This window comes from Apostichopus japonicus, chromosome 11, assembly GCF_037975245.1.
Source record: "Apostichopus japonicus isolate 1M-3 chromosome 11, ASM3797524v1, whole genome shotgun sequence".
Lineage (NCBI taxonomy): Eukaryota > Metazoa > Echinodermata > Holothuroidea > Aspidochirotida > Stichopodidae > Apostichopus > Apostichopus japonicus.
In genome coordinates, this window is record NC_092571.1 from 11,205,252 (window position 1) to 11,228,402 (window position 23,151).

Genomic DNA, 23,151 nt, shown 5'->3' on the forward strand with positions numbered 1-23,151 from the left:
GCACGCTACGCTACGGCCGAACACGATGGGAGGGACACCCCCTTCCCCTATGTACTCGGGGTGGGAGGAGGAGCCAAAGGGACTAAAAAGAAGCGAACTCACCAAATCGGGAGAAATTGGGCTTCCAGGTGAGCTGAGTGAGTGCTAAAATCACGCACAAAAACCTCCGATGTTGTCTTGCTCTTAACAGTGCAAGTCACAGGAAAAGAAAATACTAGGCCAAGGCACCGGATCCGGCCAGACGGAGCTGGCCAGACCGGCTACCCTTGGCAGTCTACGGTATATTGTTTTTGTAACTTGAGCGCCGAAATGCATACGTATTATTGTCCAGAAGTTAAGGAGTTCCCGATGTATTCGACAAATTCTTTGAGGGTAATGATATATTAAAAAATAACTTGTTAATAAACAAAGGAGTCAGCTATTCACACGATCGTCAATAAAGAAGGTGGTGGTTTAAGTTATTTACCCGATCATTGCTTCCAAATTGATGAAGCTCTTATTTATGGTTGGAAACGATATGAAAACTGCATCACTCGCCGTTTCCAAATGTCCCAATGGCGTGGTTCAGTGTACCTTTTTGGTTTCCCGAACGGGAAAACTATATGGAGTCACTCTTACCGACCTTAATAATTTGTGAGTGGGTTGCGGATGCAACGTCGACAATGACCATAACGGGGATCTCAAAATCAGTAAATGCTATTACGGTTCGATTCTTTCAACACGCCAACATACAGAAACGCTGTACTCGAGCCCGGAAGACTTCGTTGGTACAAATCCTTTGGTCAGCGAGACGTCATTTCTCAGAAAGGTGTCATTACTGAAATCATATGGTCTGCACTGTTTGTCAATGTTAGAAGAAAACATTCAACGGGTAGAATGATATTTTCAAGGTATATTAAGCTTGATTTGGTACTATTAAATGAGTAAATGTTGATAATTACTTTGTAGTCAACACGTATTTGAATGTTAAAATACCTTGTGTTTGATACAAAAAATGTTAACCCCCTATTTTATAGTGCATATACCATAAGCTTTGTGGGTTTGCCCATTATGTTAATAGGGGTTACGTAAGACGGCTTTTTATAAAAACAAACCTGGATATATATGTCTATAACGTAAACAACTGCTTGTACAGCAGATGAAGTGTAAGAAACTTATTTTTTTATTTTGTACTCTGAAATAAATTCACATATGACTATTCGAAAACGAATATTACATGCCAACCGTGCGCAATACGAGTAGAACCCCTGTGACAGCGGTACAGGTAAGACCATGCAATGTTATCTGCGAATGAATCAGGTCTATCATGCTAAGTTCTTCAATATCGCCCTAATTACGTTTCGGTGGAAAGTTTAATACTGTAGTGTTGATTTTGAATAAACACCCGTACATTAGAAAGGTGGAGGGGTTATAAATCACCCATATTAATGTTTCTTTGGGGAACTTTACACTGCTAGCAGTTTCTAAAGTGATTTCCAGATGATTATTGACATATCGTATGCCAACGTCTTTCCTCGGGCACTCCATCCAAAGATGACCATATTAAAAGTGACTTCAAATTCATTCAACATAAACTATGTTCAGTGGCGTAGGAAGGTACTTTTGAGTGGGGAGGCTGAAGACTGATGGCCGGCCTGGGGGAGGGATCTAATTTCCAGGTGGCCTCAGATGCAATTTGGTGCAATGTAGGACGCTTCAACACCCTCTCCATTTTGTTAATAATTTTGCATTTTCACCTGGCCTTAGATGCAACTTGGTGCTGCAAATGAGATTTTTTTCTGCCAAAATGTTCTGAGCACCAAGGGCAGTTAGTTCCTTACTGATGTTATCATTTATTGAGAAATGAAAAGGTTTTCTGACTTGTGAAGCAGGATGGGGGGTTTCCTACGCCCTTGACTATAGAGGTTATTCATACCGTCCAGTGGCTTGTTCAGTGTGAGGGAGCAAAATTTCACTTTCTTATCATGGGCATCTCACCCCCCCCCCAAAAAAAAATATATATATATATATATTTATATAAATATATATATATATATATATATATATATATATAAATATATATATATATATATTTATATATATATATATATATATATATATATATATATATGTATAAAGCTCTCGGGGGAGGATACCAAACTTTGGGTTTTCGATAAATAAAAACAATTGACCGTAGGAGCCTCCCATGGGTTTACATCTACTAACGATTTACTGGTTTCTTCAAAACCTGGACATTAGTGTGCCATATACAGCTATGTATGTGTAGCCGGGGTTCATTTGATCAGCAAACCTTTAACTAGAGCACCAATGGTGCAGAAGCTCATACCTTTTCGAGCTTAAAAATGTATGGCCCACAAAACCAATTTTGGGCCCATGAGGGATACCCCCCCCCCTCCGTTAGCCGAACCCTGGCCACAATTCCTATTTTCCCCTTTAAATCCTATTTTACCCACTCTCTCAGACAATACCACTGACCTACCTTATTAAACTTTCTCCCCTCTACCTTAGCAGAAATAACTTCACAAGCACTCCCTACAAGACATAACTTCACAAGCTGCCTACATACCTCAGGCTCAAAGACTTCTAAGAATCGGCAAGTGCTGATTGGCTATAGGGCTCTCATGCTTACAGTTCAACAGTTAATAACAACTCCCAGTCCTGCTTTAATTCCACTAACAGCATCTGCAGAGCTTAACCACAAATGTAAACAAACACTGCAGGGACTGGGAGACAAATTAAAGGAGATTTGGCAAAAAGTGAAGGCTCAGATTTTTTTAAACAATGGGGATTAATTGTAATTAATTAACTTTTGACCAAAAATTTTTAGGCATCAACTTATTCATACACAATCCAACAATCATCAGTTCAACTTTGAATATGATCCATCAAAATCTTGAGGAGATTGAGACATTTGAAAATATTACAAAGAATGACCCCCGATGACCCCCTAAATGACATTTGACCTCAATTTTCCGAACACCCCTCGTAACTCTCATCCCGAGGAACATTGTGACCAAGTTTCATTATAATTGGCCATACACTGTACGAACAGGAGCAATTTGAAAATATAGGGCCGCGGCCGGGGCCACAAAAGACCCCTAGTTGATCTTTGATCTCAAATTCATGAACACCCTGAAGGTAAAAGTACCATAGTACTATCGTGACAAACCCTCAACATTGTACCATGGAATCTGTAGGAGAAGCATTTTGCGTATTTCCACAAAATGGCCCATTACGGCCCACAGGTGACCTTTGACCCCAAATTTTGGATCATCTCTGATGGCCCTATACCCAATGGTCCTTGTGTCCAAGTTTCATGAAATTCCATCAAACACTGTGCGAGTGGCAGCGGTTTTACCAATTGTTGACGGATAGAGTGATAGACGCTGCACTGTAACAATAGCTCACACCAGCATGCTGGTATGAGCTAAAAATAGGGGATACTTCTCAGAAGAGAGCAGCTGTTAATTCCTTTAACTACTATCAAACTCTACGGGAGGGAAGGGGATTCGTTTTCCCCTCACCCCTGGTGAGAGGCCATGTTTCTCACCGTTGTCTACACAGGAACAAACAAAACGAGCCAAACATTTTTTATATATGACTGTTAATTTATGATATCAAACCATCTTCATAAATGAAAGATATCATGTTTGCTATGTATACATGGGACAATACACATACAGAAAAAAGAACGAGAAAATATCCAGAAATAAAACATAATAATTAATATACAATAACATTACTAAACATTTTTCCACCCTTACTCTTCTATGTCAGACTAATCTTCTTAAAATATAACCATCACTATGACATCAGCGTGATGCTGCTATGACACCGGTTAGTAAAATGCATATACTAACATCCGAATTATCTGCATGTAGTTCGGATATTCAATTATTACCTACAAAAAAAAAAAAATCATTGGAAATCACTGCAGCCACCATAGGTTAACATCATGTATTTATTTTTAGACTGGTAAGTACTCGGAAAATCTGTACAAACAATAATAGTTTTCTAAACATTTTTAACTTTCAAATTTATTCATGTTTGTTTCGAAGAGAGTTAACAATCGTGTCAGGGTGGCAGAAAAGAGGCATAGCACTGACACATCATTATGTGACCATTTTTTAGCCTTTTTAGCATATTATCTGAGGTAACAAACGATTCCCTTAAAAAGTCATACACTATAACTGCTTAAATTAATATCACTTCGAGAGAAAATGGCAGAATGCATGCAAACAATGGTAATTGCGAAATGTAAGTTTGTAAATAGTTGCCAAAACTGGCAACTAATGTTTAAGTATTCCACAGCATTTCTCTTACAGAATTACATAATGTAACATTTTTCAATGTTTGTGATTCATTTGGAGTGACTAAATATGTCAAAGATCATAACACGTTTTGGAGGCAGTAATGAAGACCTTTTATTGTACAGCATTCCGAATCTTATAGAACAGAAACATTTCCAGTTTGTTAGGGGTGACGAGGAGGGGTCAGCGTTATTCCAAGGGGAGAGGAGGGGCAAGCAATCCAATACTCTAGCTCTATGAAGTGAACAGTGCATCCTTAACCTCCAAAAGTGATGTCTCTTCCACCCCTACCCCCCCCCCAAATGCACCTTCTCTTCTTAGATTAAATATACCGCAACATGCAGTCAAAAGCTGGAATTTCTATAAATAAGATAGAGAGATAGAGATGTCAAAGATGAAGGAGAAAAGGTAAATATGGGGTACATGTTCTACTTGGTAAAATGTAATCTTGAATTCAATAAATTATATTAGTATGAGGACACATAAAGGAATTTGTTGAAGATCAACTTCAGATCCATTTGATTAACTTAAGCCTCATTTTTATTAACATTCAAAAAACCAAAAAAACATAGATGACTATACATATAATAAAGTTATTTACAAAACATACCTAATCATTCAAGCAGTAGTTTTGGAATGGTGGTTTGGGGGATTGGGTAAACGATTTAAACAGGTTTTGGGTTAATAATAATAATAAGAATTTATAATGACCAATTAGCCCCAACAAATTTTGGCATGTGCTGCCTGCCTCACTTCACGAATTATGAAATGCTCTTATTGCCAGTAAATTTTGAAAGTTCTTTCCTTGGTGGTGGAATACAGTACAAAATGTTTACCATTTCAGTCCAGCCATGATAAGAGTGCTGGGACTGTGAGGTAACAGGTAAGCAAAGAACAAAAGTAAATCCTACAATATTCCAGTTTGGCAAACTTTTAGAAACTATCAGTATAGTGGTACATTTGCAATTATTTCTGGGAGATGGGGGGGGGGGGAGAGGAGAAGGAAGTATCAGAGAAGGGGATAGATACCAGTTTTCTTTAACAAGATCAACAACCTTCAATAGTAAGATATTATTTTTGCAAGTAATCTCTGTTTTCTCCCCTCTAGTACACAAAGGGCAAAAGATTTTGGTGATGGTAGTCAAGAAAGGGGTGTGTACCAAGGTAAATTTAACCAGGGACCCTGATCCAGCTACACATTGGAGATAATGACTATTTGCATCCATAACAGCCAGAAGAACAAGAAGTAAAGTATACAATATTAAAATGGATACTACGGCAATTAGCCAGCTGTGGAGAGCAAAAGAGAGAAAAAAAAAACACTGGGAAGGGAAGTGGGAAAGAACCAATAGAGACTTCACAATTGAGATACTGGAGATAAATAATGCTGATTTATCTGTGTGAGGAACAGAGAAAATTGTCACCAATCTGCATACAAGTAGTCTCTATAAAAATGAAATTGAACTTAAGGAGAGAAAGATATTGAAATGGAATTCCCTGCATCCTGATTCTGTTTGAAACTTCTGGAATTGGGGGGGGGGGGTTAGGGGCTTGTGTATAAGTATCTGTTAGCCGATGAGACATGACAAAGCTTAAAAGAAACTTTTTCTCTGCAACACAATATACAACTTATAATCATACTGGCCAATGTTAAGCAATGTCATTATCAATTAATAAACGAAACTGGACAACCCGACACAATATTCTGAACTTAAAAGCCACAACTTGGAAGTACATGTATTATTCAGACAATGCAGTTACCTAAGCGGTATTAAATAATTCACTGGGGAAATAACTATAAATGTGTATTTTCTAGCTGTTTTTCTGTCATTTATCCTGTCAGAGATGGTAACATTGAGACAAAAAACCTAATGTTTGAAATCCCTGGATCAAGTTTTAGTGATCTATATTACTCTTAATCATTTTAATTCTCTAAAGTTGTAAAGCTGTTTAGGTCAAATTCACATTCAGAATCAATGTTATAGTTATTATTCTTACTGAGCTACTGTAAATTTTATAACCTGCCCCACCCCGTTCCACCCGTCCCCCTAATTGTAAACAAGTTGAGCGGACACACTTCAAGTCAACAATTGGAACATGTTTAATGTAATTTAAACATTAAAAAGAACCAGTTCATAACCCAAATCAGAAAACTAAAAGTCAGTCACAAAATCTAATACTCGTTAACACTTCTCATAATTGGACACAAGTCTGTTTTGTTTTCTGTTCTGTTTACTTCTTTAATATGGCTGGTTTCTACTTCCGATGTATTTTGTGGGCGACGGAAAAAAATGAACCACATATCATCACAGTCAAAATACAGCATGCGATAAAGATATTGTTATATATTACTATGGTTCATTTATCCTTTATCTATCCCCCTACGATATTATTTGGAGTATGAACCGGCATTTACACCTGTAGATTGTTGAAGGAGAGTCAAAACTTTGTCTACCTACATGGTTGGGGCATTTGGCCATGTCAATGACATGATATTATCTCTTCATGGGCAAGCTACTGAATCATGGACATTTTTCTAATCATCTATCTTTTTGTTAGCTGCAATTAACCAAATGACAACATGGCAGAAGGTACATTATCCCTAACACATTGCAAAGATGTACATAATATTTGACTTCTACCAAATTAAACAAACCCTGTTTTTATTCCATCCAGTCAAAAATAAACCGCAGACTACAATTAGTATAAAGGGAGGAACATCAGAATAGCAGATAACAAATATCATTTATAAGAGAACAGGTAAGTTTGTAAGGAAATACCCATCACAATCATGACTGCAATAATCCAACAAGGCTGATTTAAAAATGTATGCCAAAGTTGTTGGCAGTAGTATAGTTACAGGTTATCCATGACCTTTGACACAGTGATGCATATATAGTACAGTACCACTACAGAGCCAAGAATGTCCAAATGTAGTAGAAATTATGATCTTTGCATGGAGTAATATCTTTATAATTTATTACTCATTGAAACTTAATTGCAGATGGAAGTCCAAATATTTCACAGGAAGGTGATAACAGTCAAAACTTGAAGCAGCATTTGCTGCTGATCTATTAAGATGAGGTTTAATTCCTTTTATTTTTCTTAATTTACACTAAAATCCCGTATTAAACAATACAGGTAATTAGCTTGACTGCTATGGTTTCATTTCAAAGTGTTTTCAAATATTAAAGGAAAAAGAAAAGTATCATTTATCACTCGATAAATTGAAAATAGAAAAGAAAATGAGATCCTTGAGTTTCAACCGGTAATTTGTGTAAGATGTGGTAGGTTTTGGTAAAATTGTCCTGAAACTGGTGACAGAATGTGAACAGCTGCTTTCAAAATATGTTATATGGAAATAAATATATGATTAAATGGTGGCTGCCCTCTCTATGTCTTTTGACCTGATAAATGTATCTACATTAACATGGTATACACAGCATGCCAAGAAAAAAAGGAACAAAGAAAGAATAGGAAATTGATCATAGAACCCTCCTGGCAAGATCAGTAAAAGATCGACCTCCAACGACCAATCAGGATAACTCACTGACAGCTTGTTACTATGACGATATGATAAGATACCATGTCAATTAGAGAAACTGCAATGGCTGCCAAATAGCATGCAGGCAAGGCTGAATCAGTATCAAACAATAGAGACTATACCTGCAGATACGCAGTGTCAATTGTGTGAAACCGCACGACACAAAAGGTCATGTGCTATGCAGCATGGCTGCAGCCCCCTCAGCTTCCTGCCAGATAGCATGTAGGCAAGGCTGAATCAGTCTCAAACAATAGAGACTATACCTGCAGACAGTGTCAATTGTGTGAACCGCATGACACAAAAGGTCATGTGTGATGCAGAATGGCTGCAGCCCCCTCAGCTTCCTGCATCCCCGAGAATGACATCCATTAAATGGATCAATTGAAGCTCATGTGTAAGGATGGCGTATGAAGCAGATATATCGGTAATACTATGAAATCGTAATTTTCTTTTACATAAAATTCTGCAGCATTGAAAATAAAGGAAGAAAGTTAACACAAATTGTGGATTTTTTTGTGTTTTTTTTTGTGTTTTTGGACTCCTTTGTCTAGAGTGAATATTTCAAATTTGTTTTCTATCTACATTGCAACTACTTCTTTATGTACATCCCCAACACAGCTGGGATAAATGCTAAAAAAGTATATTCATGGAAAAAATAATAACCAAACGATGTTCTCAACTGCAAGAAAGAGCGAGCGAGAGAGAGATGATAGAGCAATTTTTTACGTCTTCTGAGGAGTAATGTGTCCTATGGATTTCTTCTTCCAAGACACAGTGTATGAATTCCTTCTTAAAACTGATCTTACGTCGCTGGTAAACCTGAGAGCGTCGAGAAACGGTAGTAAACTGAGAAGGTTGATGTCAGATGCATCGGACATCCACGATAGGATAGGATGCCATTATCTGTTGAAGAAGAACAAGATTATTGGAGATATCATTAGGATGGAATCTTCAGAGTGGTACAACATTGTCACAAGCATGTCTCTTGGCATACTTTGTTCAGCTTTCAGTGATATATGCATTTCATTTGAATCTATGTCATGAATGTAAACATCAGTTACACAATCTGACCCCAAAAAATCTTCAGTATTTAAAATTTCTTTAAATACTGTAGTTAGAATTGATTTTTGTGGAGTTTTGAATGTTTCATATTTTTTTCAGATCAAAGTGCATTTATCTGGCAAGTGACAGGGGGCTACATGGGGGCTACAGGGGGCTACTGCACTGTGATTTACTCACGAGTCGGTCATGATGATAAATCACTATGCAAAGGTTCAATGTGAGTGCAGACTCATTATTAATGTACTGGATAGCTGTCTGTTTTTATTATATAGCCAGTCTCACATACCGACAAGCTTCTAGGAATACAGAATGTAACTGAAAGCTAGCCAAAAGTGTGTTGTTCCTGTTTTCAAGCAGGTTAAACCAGGGCATACTAATACCTAGAATAAATTTTGCAACAATAGGATGTTGTTCGTTTCAATTGCAATAGCACATGTTTCTGTATAATTGCTATTGGTCTACTTGAGCAGCAAAAAACAAAAACAAAATAATTAAACCTACAAACTAAATTAATCCACAAAAAGCTGGATATTTGATCACTTTTGAAACACTCTATTATTGTACATATACTTTTTAAGAAAAAGTCTCCCAGGAAAGAACCTGGGCACGAAACCAAACTACCAAACGACTGATCCGCTCTCAGCCCCAGTCCCAATTGCATCGAGACTGTGACTATCATGGTCGGGTGTGCATCACCATTCCCCTCGAAAGGGAACAGATACTACACTTTTGAAACACTCTATTATTACATATTAGTGTGATGTACAGTATAAATTGTGCTGGTACAATGGTTGTTCAACTTACTGTATCAACAAAATTTACCAAACAAAGAAACATTTAAGAGCAATCGAAGTGTCTTGTGTCTGTTCTCTTGCTGATACCACGATATAGTGAAACATGGAAAAAAGCTAGTTTGCAATAGGACCATGTTACACTGTTTCAGCAGCAATTAGTACATAAAGTATTGGTCTAGTTGTGTAAAACCATCTAGTACTTAAAGTACAAAAACAAATTAAACTAAATTTGAAAGATTGACTAATCTACAGACTTATACAAATTTGACTGATGGAGGATCATTCTTGAAAGATTTCAGTACATCATGTGTGAGTTACACCCAGCAACCGAACCTTGACGAGATAAAAAATTGTATTCCACACATTTTTCAGACCCAGACAAGTCATTCCAAAGCTAGACCATTCTCATTTTCTGAGTGGTATTGTGCATCAGTAATATCTATCTGCCTTCAAAACCACTGACTATTGTAGATCTGAGTAGATCGGTTCCAAAAGGCAAGCCACACAAAAAGGTATTACAAAATCATGTAACCGAGATGATGGAACCACAAGTACTAATTTTTAGTTGGGTTTTTAAGGTTTGGTTTGACGAATCCAAATAATAGTTCAACATAAAGTCTGTATACCCATGGATTAATAAGACCGAGAGATCTGAATAAGTAGTATTTAAACTGTTTACTACACATACTGTATGAACATTTTTGTGTCCCACCAATTTGATCTGCAATTTTAATTACTGTTCATTGCCAATTACTGGTGCAACCTTTTTTGAGCTACACATACATTTATAAGCAAGGAATAATTTTTGGTTAAAATTTTGTATAGCAGATTAGAAGGCCTTCAACTTTGATTGGTAGCTTCAATATGGAGGTACAGTATTTGGGAAAACTCCCTAAATTAAAATTTGTGATATGGGTTGGATGGAAACTTAATTTCACCAGTCTTATCAAGCCACAGAATATTCACCCATAACTGGATTAAACAGAATCATAGAAACTTATCAATGTTATAACAACCAATTTGGCAACCGGTAACAGGCAAGTAAGTTAACGATATAGCTTAATAATCTTACCTACAAATCTACGCACCACACAAAATAATTTAAACTTCTTTTGTAAATCACAACCATAGATATATTGTTTGTTTCCAGAATACTACCTGGGTAAAGTTTGTAGGCGCTTGGAGAATTATCAACAATAAATATAGAAGAAAGATCGCTATTAACAGCTGATAAGTCTTTGGCATAATAACCAGAGTCAGGTTTACAATGCTGGAAAAGAAAACAAAGAAATCAAGCTCACTGAAAGTGTTAACCATTAACGGTTAGTGAAAATTCCAAAACTTACCGAGTTTGGATATTTACCAGTGATGTGCTTACCTGTCCCCTCATAACCTCAGCATTCTCGTTCTAACTTATCTAGAGTGAACTGCTAAACTTTTAACACTGTGGGCCCTCTATGGTTGGAAACCTGCGGCTTATGACCTCCCTTCTCATCCTCCTACCACCCAAAGTGTCTAGAACGTTCGTTTTGTGCTCAGATTTCTTTCCGATCCAAAAATGCTACTTCCATAGTTAATTGTGCAGTTTTATGGCACTCAGTCTCATTAAGATACAAAAGCAAATTTATATTGCCTAGATTGAAACTAGAAATTCTGAAAAACAAAGTTTCAAATTTTGTTTCTTCGACTCCAGTGATCAGATCAGATCAGATAATTATTTACAAAGTTTGTCCTTTGCATTTTCTTTATCATTCAGTACTCTAGGTAGGTTATTCAACTGTTTTCCTGATAATGTAAACAGAGTGTGTTTAGTACTTCATAAATTAATTGCCAATATGACTAGTGAATTAAAGGTGTCAGCCGGTTGCAGTCACTCAGGTACCATTGACATTGTACGTTCTGTATACAGTAAATCCAATATCATATGATACTGTACAAGTTTGTACAGCAACACTGTTCAGATCACTTGACAATCCCTGATAACAGGTCAAAGAGTAACTTGGTAAAGTGCTAGAATATGGTCTGTATGCCAAAATGACCATGACTTTTAAAAACATGTCAATATACAATTGTCTGTTACATAGAGACACAGCCTAAAGTGGTTTAGTATTGAATTTACAGTTAATTCTCAAGGGTTTAAGGAAGCCAATGTCAGTTTTTTTGTTTTAATCCCTAAATTGTGGATGAATGCTGGCTTACATACATTCTTTTTCTGTTCTGATGAGTGTCCAGAGTACACTGAGACTCGCATCTAGCTGTCCATATGATGGACCAGAGCGGACCCAGCTTCTGACCATCTTCTCAATTTATACCCAGTCATGATGTGCAGGCACCCACTCATTATAACCCCATTACAGCCATGGTGAACACAATTGTTTCAAGCTTTTGAAAGGACAGAGCCATGTCCCAGTTTGCAAACCAAAAATACCAAATCAATGCTAGACTGGAGTTTTGAACTGGGAACCTAATTGTCATGGAGAGGACATGCTAACCTCTTCTACTAAATCTTCAACCTGGGTAGGACAGTCTTTGTTCATCACTGAATCAACAATAACATATCAAGGAATGTCTTTGTCCAGTTTGTTTCCATTCAGTCCCACTAAAGCTTGGTTACTAAAATACTTATTTGTCTGTAGTATCTTCTATTTAAAATCCCCCTTCCATTGTCTAACCTTTCTACCACGGGTGAACCATATATTTCCATGCTTGCCGTGAAGACACCTAAATAATATCACTGGCTTACCTGAGGAAATAGATAGAGAGACAGAAACAATGATTGACATTAACGCCTCCAATACTTAATGAGAAAATATTCATACGTCTTAAAACTTTAACACACAGCACCACGGCAGAATACATACATGTACAATGTGCACACAGTATGTGCCACATACTGTACTTGAGGAAGTGCATGGACGTGATAACGCTGGTACAGTATCTCCGGAGGCTGCGCCCGGCAGTTCTGAATGCTGCCCAGCACAAGTTATAGTAACTTTCAAAACATTTTCTTCCGGGAACCTTTTTCTTATGCTTAATTTAACAAATTTTACCATTACCAAATATGGGTGAATACTGGAAGTTAGCATCAGAATAGGAAAACGATAGCACCATTTGCAGTCTGAGCATTATTTCATTTACAAACATTTTCCAAAGGTGAGGGGGCACCCCACCCAAGACCCCTCCACCAAGACTTGGATCACACTATCACACAAATCTGCCCAGCACTCAAATATTGATGAGTACAATACAGTACATGTGTGTATCCCTGCAGTGGCCAAACATGGTCCAGTACAGTACAGTACAACTACTTGTAAAATGGAAAATGTATAGGACATTTACATACAAATATTAATGTCTAAATACAATTATTTTCATACAGTACTGTATATCTTTATTACTGCAGGCTAACATCCTCTACTATACTGCATTGTTCACTCACACCCGATCAAAATTTTGCTTGTTTTCGGAATGCATCTTACTTTCTGAACTCTTTGCAAAACAGGATGTACTTTCTCAAGTATACATACAGTGTGTCATTACTATACTCAGCAATTTACGGTAAAATTTGATTTCCTTGAAGGTAAAATGTGTTTCACATTCAATGAAGTAGTAGGTAAAGTACAGCATGAGTCTACTATGCAATTTGTGAAAGGTCTACAGAGAAGAGCGTGAACCTCCATAGGCCAAGACTGTTTGCCTACCCTAGGTAGACTGCTACGGAAACATGTTAAAACCATTGTTAGGAGTGTCAAAATATGCTGTGAACTTGTAATGAAAAGATCACCATACAGTACAGTACGGTTCTGTACAGTTTCTGTAGTATTTTGACTAAGTCTTTAGCTAGTTTGTGTATAACTTACTTTCACTTTAACACAATGATCCCAATCTCATTTCTGTGATATTGTATTGTTATAAAGGGGGCGGGGGTAGAATTTATGTAAATATGAAGAAAATAAGTAAACCAGATCTATATTTAATAAAGTTATGGGTATTTAGTGACTCATTGCATGAAGCCAATCTTGATATCTATACTAATGTACCCTATCTATGCTGATTTATGAAAAATGTACAGTTGAACTTGAACTAGAGTAAGCCCCCCCCCCCCCCTCACCAACAAAAAATTTACAAAAATTTGTAGGGAACAATTAAATAACACCATTTGATACTAAGAATATTGCTCCCAAGGTAATCATTTAACAAACCAAAAACATTTTTTTTTTTTTGAAATGCAAATCTCAATCTCCATACTGTATGGTGAATCTTTGTCTGTCTGGCTTACAACCAAGAGCACTTCTCTCTGGCACTCAAAAAAAAATATTACTTGAAAAACCCTACCATGACTGCACATTGAAAGAGATTTTTTAGCCACAAAATTTGTCAGTGTTTATTACTATTTTCTACAAATTATTTTCTGTGCTCAACTAAACCTTACTTGATGAAAACATTAACAACATTAGTTGACCCTTAGTTAAACCTTTGAGTAAACATCTGTGCATAGCAAAAACATCCAGGGCAGCTGTAGAACTGTAAGTAACTATTTTTACATTTCTGGAAATTTACACACTTGATCTCTCCAGTACAAATGGCAAAACAATAATATAAGACAAGGTAAGGTTGTTGTTCTGCTTGAGGGTGCATGCTACAGTCTGCCCTTCAAGTGAGCACTACAGTATCGTTGACTTGATCCTTCAAATTTCAACAATAATGTGTATTATGTGTTGTATATATATTGCAAAGTGTTGGTACAACAGATACTAAAATAGGCTGGTAGAATTGCTTGCAAATGCAATGCAATTTAATCAATAATAGACAGGGAACTACAATACTACATGTTGGCCAAAATGGAAAGAACCTCAGAAAATGAGAACCAAAGAACTCTGTTGCTTGGATTGTAACCTTTCTTTGACTCTTCAGAAACTGTAACTGAACTGTTCCACTTGTTTATACTCAAAACTATTTATAGAAGGTTAAATAAGTCACAATGCCACAGATTGCAACGGAAGCTAGGCACATCATGTACGTACTACTGTAGTTGATGTACGTTCATAATCACACACAGATTGTACAGTACATGTATACATGTATGTATCACAACCATATTGAACAGCTCATCCAATACAAATACTGCACAGAAGAAATAAATGTCCAAATAGACTGAAAACCGTTAACAGCAATAAGAAGTATATAATATGAATATCAAGAAAACTTATATACATGTTTATAAATATCATTGCTTTTTTGGATGATTTTGTTATTTAATTTGAAAGAACTTTGTTAAAAACAACTTCATGAAATTGACTAGTGTGAAGTCTTATACCCCAAAAATAAAGAAAAAGGTGAAAACTTTTGACATTTTTTGATAGTTTGCTTTGGTGATTGATTTACTAAGAGTACTTGAGGTGTCTTGGTTACAGAATGTTAGTTTAGATCAAATAGATTCATTTACTTTGAATATGGCAGAGGTCATGATAAAGCTGGAAATATGTATTACTTTGATGAGCTGCATATATAAACAACATTTTTGGTGAGAAATACTTGACAAGTGTAAAGTTTAGTAAATTTGCAGAATATTTGGGAAAGAATTACACGGGAATATCTGATTCAAATATTTTATGTCGACTATTTAAATTCTAATTTCCTCCAATCCTTATTTTATTTCGACCATTTAAATTATAATTTCCTCCAATCCTGTATCCTTGCTTCATTTGCAGTTTCAGTTAACTAACTTAATTGTATATTGTGGTAATACCACTGTATAACATTTGATAATTTTACTGGAAAGAACCACACTCCGTCCCGAACCACTGTACTACAGTATGAGCACAGTACTAGTACAACTCAATGTATGCAGATCTTAGCTAAATCATATGATACTACTGTATGTACAAACACATGTATAGTCACCTACTGTACTCAAATAAATATCAATACAGATCTTAGCCTTTAAACAGAAAGCAGAATTTTCATGCTTATTGACTCATTGCCAAAATTGTTCCATAAAAGACACAACACTATACAAAAGATTTCTGTTTTTGATTATTGTTGAAATGATAAAAGGTGATATTCTCATATGTCTATGGATCTGTAGCCTACCAGCATACAGTAATAATATTGTTAATGTCAAGAATAGAGTTCATTCATATTGTGCTTGAAGTCAGAGCTCTTGTAAACAAGGGTTACAGACTTTGACCTCTACTAAAGACAGTATGTACTGTACTGCAGGTTACTTAGTTCTCAAGTATGTACACACTACAAGTGTAGTTAATTTACATTACATGTTAAATCATGTATCAAATTCATACAAGGTTTACTTTGGGAGCTATTTTTACAAGGTTTTCAGACCTTTACCTAGAGTTAAAGCATTTCAGCTCCCTAAACATGATAATTTTGAATTTCCCAGGTCTTACAATTTGAAATAATATTAATGTAATACAGTGGATTTATATAGCACCAAGTCAGAAACAAGAAGTAGCTACCCTAGGTGCTTTAAGACAAAGCAAGTCCATCGCAATCAAGTGAATATGTAAAGGGATGAGTCTTATCAAGTTTAATACAAACGATCCCAACTAGACCTCTGTTGGTCTTCCAACAAAACACAGTAAAGGTCTTTGTACACTTTACTAAACTGTATGTACTATGTATGAAGTTCATCAGATTTTTACCTATCTACAGGATTTTGAGATAATCACTTTATAATGCTGGAGTATGATCTGCCTAGAGACAGTACATGTACAGTACGCTTATGAGATCTACTGTATACACATGACATTACAGGCAATCTTTGTATGATACAGATTAACTGTAATGTATTGTAATCTTATAATTAAATGCTTTCACCTAGACTAGTCTATGACACCATAACTTAAAATCATACAATTTACATAATTTAATTACTTTTACAAGCAGCCCTGAAAGAGAAGAGTAAATATTGAATTTTTATCTTGGAGATCTGGTAAATGACAGTTACAGTATAGCAACAGATAAACGTACAAAGTTCAAAACCTGTGTATGCATAACAAGACCTACTGTACTACTGTACAAAAGGACATCACAAAATATGTGTGTTAATTAAAAAACTGGCTTGGTGGTTTAATAATTAATAAAGATTGGAAATACACTTCACAGATATATACTGTGAATCTAGACTATTTAATAACTTACTCTTCTGTCTGAGCTCTCAGATACAGTCTCCCAAAACAAAACGTGTTTAGAGCAGCTTTTTGAGTTGATTTTGAGAGAACACTTTACAATGATTTTGAGGGTAAATCACGTACGAAAGCGAAGTTCATGATTAGTGAAAAATACAATATTTAGTCTTAGTTGGACATAAATATTGCATTGAAAGTCAACTTGTTCGGTAAGCTTCACAATTTGAAGTATGCATTTGATCAAAACATACAGTATCTGACATGAAGTGTCGGTCATGAATGCATTTGACAGGAAATCGAGTCATTGCTTTTTTATCACCAAGTTTTGACATAAACTAAAAGAGCTCTTTTAATAGTAGTTTTCATGCTTGGTCTTTCATAACAGCCTTTGGCAGAGAGTTACAACCTGTTGTTATTTTTGTTGTTGTTTTAATTTTATGTAATTAAAACCTGATAGAACTGAATTGTCAGGTTGTGTTGCTACAAAAAAAAAAATCAGAGTTACTTTAAAAGCTATTGCAGATATTAAAAACAACTATATCCCAAAGCACATGTGACTCTGATTGACGAGTTGGGAGGAAATTTCTAACATTTTTGAAAATGGTCCAAATTCCATGAATATTTGGTCAGTATGAATTTATGCACATTTCACAAACTTCCTATGGTTCCACACTACCAACCTAAGGTGGCCGGACTGCAGTATTATGAAAATGCCTTCAATGTGCCGAACATACAGCTGTTGAAACAAAGCTACAAAATGGCTTTGAAACATCACTGGCCATTATCCTAAATCCACTAGACTGGTCAACAGTGTATCGTTTTGTATCGTTTTGGTTCACTCTTTCTGGTCAAACATCGGTTTACTAACAGATCAAAAGTATTTACTACTTTGAAGTAAAGGTATAGTTTAGCGGCTCTCCGGTCGCATCAGACGACCAAATTCCTGTTGCCCAGGGCGACCGACAATCAGCTTTGGAGGTCGTCCAAGGGAGGACTAGTTGTTTAAAACAAAGTTCAGATTGCATTGTCAATGAATACCCCTATTTTAATGCACTGGATAAAAATACATTGACCACAAACTCTACTGTACATATCACTCCTACAGTACTATGTACAGTACATATTGGTCATGGTTAATTTGCTACAATTTTTTAGGTCATCCAAATTGCTGGTCCAACAACCAAACAGTAAACCCCTCCCTGATTGTCCAAGGGACAACCACAAAAAATAAATTTAAAAAATCTTAAAAAACAGGATATTAACATACTGTAAATGTATGATAATTGTCAATAATATCATCACACTGTAACAACCTACTGTAGAAGACTGTTTTGGGAACAGGGTCCAGGAAGAAGAGACGTGTACTGTAAATTCAATTGCAAGTCATTTGAGCCATATCATCACAGATTGTAACTTATGAATAAATTTAGCAGTCAACACTCTGGTTGTAGTGTCATTGTGTATGTTGGAGGGTACTCTGAACTATTGTACAGTATATATTTGCAATTTTATTTACAATGAAAGTGAATCAATACATTTATAAACTCTTAAAACAAGAAGCAATAATAAAATACTTACAACATTCAAAAAGAAATCAACGTGAGGTCTTTTGTAAACATAAAACCTTTCAGGAAGACCATCTATAGTAATCTGCAAAAAGAGAAAATATTAAGAATTTTTTTAATAAAAGTTTTGTACTTCCAAAAAACAAAAAGGAGTTAAACAGTCATTTTAAGTACCACATTATAAACTAATAATACTAAATAAAACCCACTACACACTTTGTTTTCTGCCAGTGCATGATCTAAACTATGGTTGTTTAGAAGAGGGTGAGGGGGAGGGGGAGTGGAGGGCCAATGGGCACAGCTACTAACTGTTAATCATACTGTATCCTCCTCCAACAAAGAAAATGATTTCCAACAGATCAAAATTTATGCAAATGTCGTCACACTTTTGTACATGCTTGCATCACAGTCCCCTGTAATTTGTAAGACCTTTAAACATGGAAGTTTACTATGCCCTCCAGCTCCCCGCCACCACTCCCCTCCACCACTCCCCTCCACCCACTCCCTGGAGTTCAAATTTTCATCGTCTGTTCTTGCAAGTAGTACACAAATATGACTGTGCAAGCAAATGTGATTGTTGTAAACTTCTGCTAACTGTTAGAAGAGTGATCTAGAAAATAAATTATGCAAAGAAACAAATGTTTGACTAGCAGGCATTCAAATAATTGACCACTGGATGATAAATCCTGGACAAGTTACAGTACTGAACTGATGACAAGTACTGTGATACAATCTGAACCAACACTGAGTCTTTCAGTTGTGACTGCTCTTTCTGACAGTACTGCCGACTTTGGCCATTCTCTGTTTACCTTTCAACTGCATCAAATTTCAAACTATGCTTTAAATAACGGTTCATCAGAGACTATTTAAAGAACAATCTATATGCAAGAGGTTAATAGTGAGGGGAAAGAAGAAATTGAGTGGGTGTTGGACGCCTTCAGTTTTCTGCTACAAGTTCTACGGTACCAATCATTTACATCAACAGTCTGTCTGAACATAAAACAGTTTTATAGCAGCTTGTCAGGACGACACATTTGTAAAGCCTAGGGCAGTAGACATTCAAACCCAGGTCTCATTTCCTGCATCATATACAGTACCTACATTTAGTGAATACCTTTACTGTACATACTGTATAACACAACCAAGGTTTCACTTTGGCGAGGTTGACTTCCAGAAAGATGTCTGTAACAGATTAAGGGGCCTACTTAAAGGACTAATGGCAGATCATTGAAACTCAACTATCAAAATACACAATAAGATCAAAATGATCCATTTACTGAATGATTCAATTCCCCATAAACAACAAAGATAAATCTTCTCTCTTCAGAGATATAAGTGTTCACGGTTCTTGATATAACTGAAAGTGACAAAGACTTGTGCAAGTCCTATTTATGACATCCTACAGAGCTGTGCTATGTAGAGAGTACACTGCTTGATATATATCTGTATCTCATGTTTGTCATTGTTTTCAGTGTGTGATGTACTGTATGGTAGTAGGTAATGTTGTACATTGTGAACATTACTTATCACTGTCTTTAATTCACTAAAGGCACTACTTTAATTATTTGACTTCACCATTAAAATATTAGCAGAAAAACAGAGGTACAAAATTAACCTTACAAAACATGGAAACCTTGGCTCTCTTAAAAATTAAGGAGACAAAATTTTTGTTTCAACATTTGGATGGAAGTTTTTCAATCGCAAAAATCTTTAGAACACAAGATGATGATGATGATGGATGGGATTGCTTCTCCTTTTAATAAATAGTGAAATTAAAAATGACGACAACTGCACCCAGACAATGGCTACATGAACATACAGACACACAGTAACAGACACACATTAGTACAATGTGCTGTATCTCAACAATGGCACCAATGGTTAATTGAACCAATGGTTGAGGGGATGAGTGGGGGGAGGGGAGAAGATGTGTGGTTGAGTGGAAAGTGTAGGGGGGGAGTTGGGGGTCGATGAGTGGCACATTACAGCTGGTTTCTGTTTTTCATTCATCCCTACCAGTAAACAACCTGTTTGCTAAATGGAACTGCATGGTAAATACTGCACATAACCCACTTTACTTTTACTGCTGTAGTGGCTGGAGTTTATAATAGTACACATTTCACGCTACTAATTACAGTACTTTATAATTGTTATCCGAAATCTTTCTACTTTTAAACAGGGTCACATCCTGGAACAGAAACAGATCAGGCTAATGAAGCAGGAAATAGCTCATGCAATGTATATTATGAGTACTGTAATGTGAATGGTCATTACACTCCTCCTTAGTAAGTTGCACATAGCCTTCATGTCATGAATATTCATGAAAGTATCTTTGTCCAGGTTTTAAAAGAACTGACCCATGATATAAACAAATAAGTCTGTAAGTTGCTGATAGAATTGATAGGCACACCTATATATTACTGTCTACACTGTTCACAAACGGTGCGATATATATAGACAACACAATAAATGGTTACCAGTTACCTACAGTAGTCAGCACATCTTTCTGTGCAACATTTCCATGAGTGCTTGCCTGCTCCATCCAATGTACTGTACATTCACAACACAACATTCACAACAAGCAACCTCAAGCACTTTACCCTGTATACTGTGCACTATTATTGATGCAAAATTTTACTGAATGACATGTCCTACATGTTATGTACACTAGACACCACATATACAGTATATAGATACACATTTATGACATTCTATAACTGGGAACATTAAATATCTTACATACATACATACATACCTTAAGTACAAAATCTGGTGGAGTGCTGGGGGGTCTATTTGGTCTCATTTTACCCACGTGTTGCGAATGTACTAAAGTTTCATCTAAGTCCAGTATCATTGTTTTCCTTTTAACAAGCTCTGTGGAAGTAGGAAAGAACAAAATGATTTTTTTCCCCCCTTCAGTGGTGCTAGGTAATCTCAGTGCTGGTGTTATATACCGTGCACAACAAGTGCCTGTTTTTAAACAGACTATATACTTTCTAAATTGATCTTTTTTTTTAAACTACAGCAAGCTCAGATTTCACAAATAATGAAACTGACCTCCATGATTAACATACAGGGAATATAGAAAAAAAATTGTAAATATTTGCTTTTACAGTATTACCAATAAATTATGGTATTACATCACAATGCCAAAACCAACATAAAATTTGATGCAAGGTCTGATATTACAGTACCATGAATAATACAATGATACACTGTTTGAGATTAACTGCATTTGTCACCTACTTAAGAAATCAGAGTGTATTGCATGTGATAGGCCCACAGCAAGAGTATGCTGCAGTTGTAAATAACATCAGTGATAACTTTCAGTACTTAAACATGCTAAATGGTTTGACCACATGTGTTGTATTTTAAAGGTGGGATCGCTCGTAATTTCCTCGTAAATTCTGTCCTTCACACCACCCGATTCAAAAATAATATCAATACTACCCTCTACCGGTTCGTCGCTGTTGTCTCGTAATTTCTCAGCAATCCAGTATTTACGGCTAGTAAGCAATAAACGGGTTCGGTTACTTGAACGGTGGCCTTGGCGAAATTCCTGCATAGTTTCTTGTCTGTGGCAGTACAGGGAGTTGTTATGGAACAACTCCCTGGTCAGTAGCATGCGGTAGTACGCCGCGTTTTCGTGTGTGTTGTGTGATACAAAACTCTGTGCTTTGTTTTACGTTCAGAACTTTTCACAACTAATGGGCTGTACAGTATAGGTTACGGTCGAGCTTTGCATCAGGCGTAATAGTTTGACCAGGGAGCTGCTACTCTAGGCTCTAGCAGTTCCCTGCTTTTACTCTTTTAGGCCTACATGGTGAGCAGTCGAAGTCAAGAAACAGCTCAAGAAACTAATAGTTATGAACTTTATGTCTGATTCACGCTGACTGGTGTCACAAAAAGACAAACGCGAATGAGTGAAAAAATTGACTGAAGTGATTACAAAATTGGGTATCAAACGTAAAGTCAAGTCCGTCATGTGTGAACAATTGGTATTTCAGCCAATATAGGTATTAATTATACATAGACAGAGTCACAGCTTACATTGTATTTTATATATAAATTTTAGTTATATATCAGGAGGGTAAGACAAAGCATTTTATGTCATATACCATATATAGATAAATATGTATATTTAATTATTTTTGGACTCCTGGCAACGGGCCCTTTAGGCGATCACAGAGCACTTGCCCTAGCTGCACCCCGTCCTCCTAACCGGTGCACGTAAACCCTGTCCTTGCACCCCTTGACCCAAATTAAAAAATAACGAAACTTGAACGGAAAAAGGAAGGAAAATACGTTGCCATAAGGGGCGGCTCCACCCTCTTTAGAAAGGATTGGCAAAAAGGGAATAAGTACATGAACAATAAACTAATATTATTTCCATTGAAAAGTGTCTCGCTGAGCATCGGCCGTCAAAGCAAAAAACTTTTTTTTCTAAATCACGTCAGTGTATTGCTTTCCAGCGTACTGTACTCCCAGAATTGACTCTCCTGCTTCTTGTTCCGAACGGCTCCCAACGAAATGCCAAAAAGTCGGCAACGGGGTTGGGGTGGGTAACCCAGCTCCACCATGGGGCACCTCATCTCGACTGACTCGAATTACAACTCGAAACTTTAACTGAAATTGGATTGAATTTAAAAAAATATATACTAGCTGTCTGCATGGATCATACTTATCTATACTATTGTGTGACCATATAGGCGTACAGGCTCTATATAG

At 36.4% G+C, this 23,151-nt stretch overlaps 1 pseudogene; it reads right to left on the reverse strand.

The window, feature by feature from the left end:
* Positions 1 to 3,612: 3,612 nt before the first annotated feature.
* Positions 3,613 to 21,486, reverse strand: LOC139976390 (CTD nuclear envelope phosphatase 1A-like; annotated as a pseudogene).
* Positions 21,487 to 23,151: the final 1,665 nt, after the last annotated feature.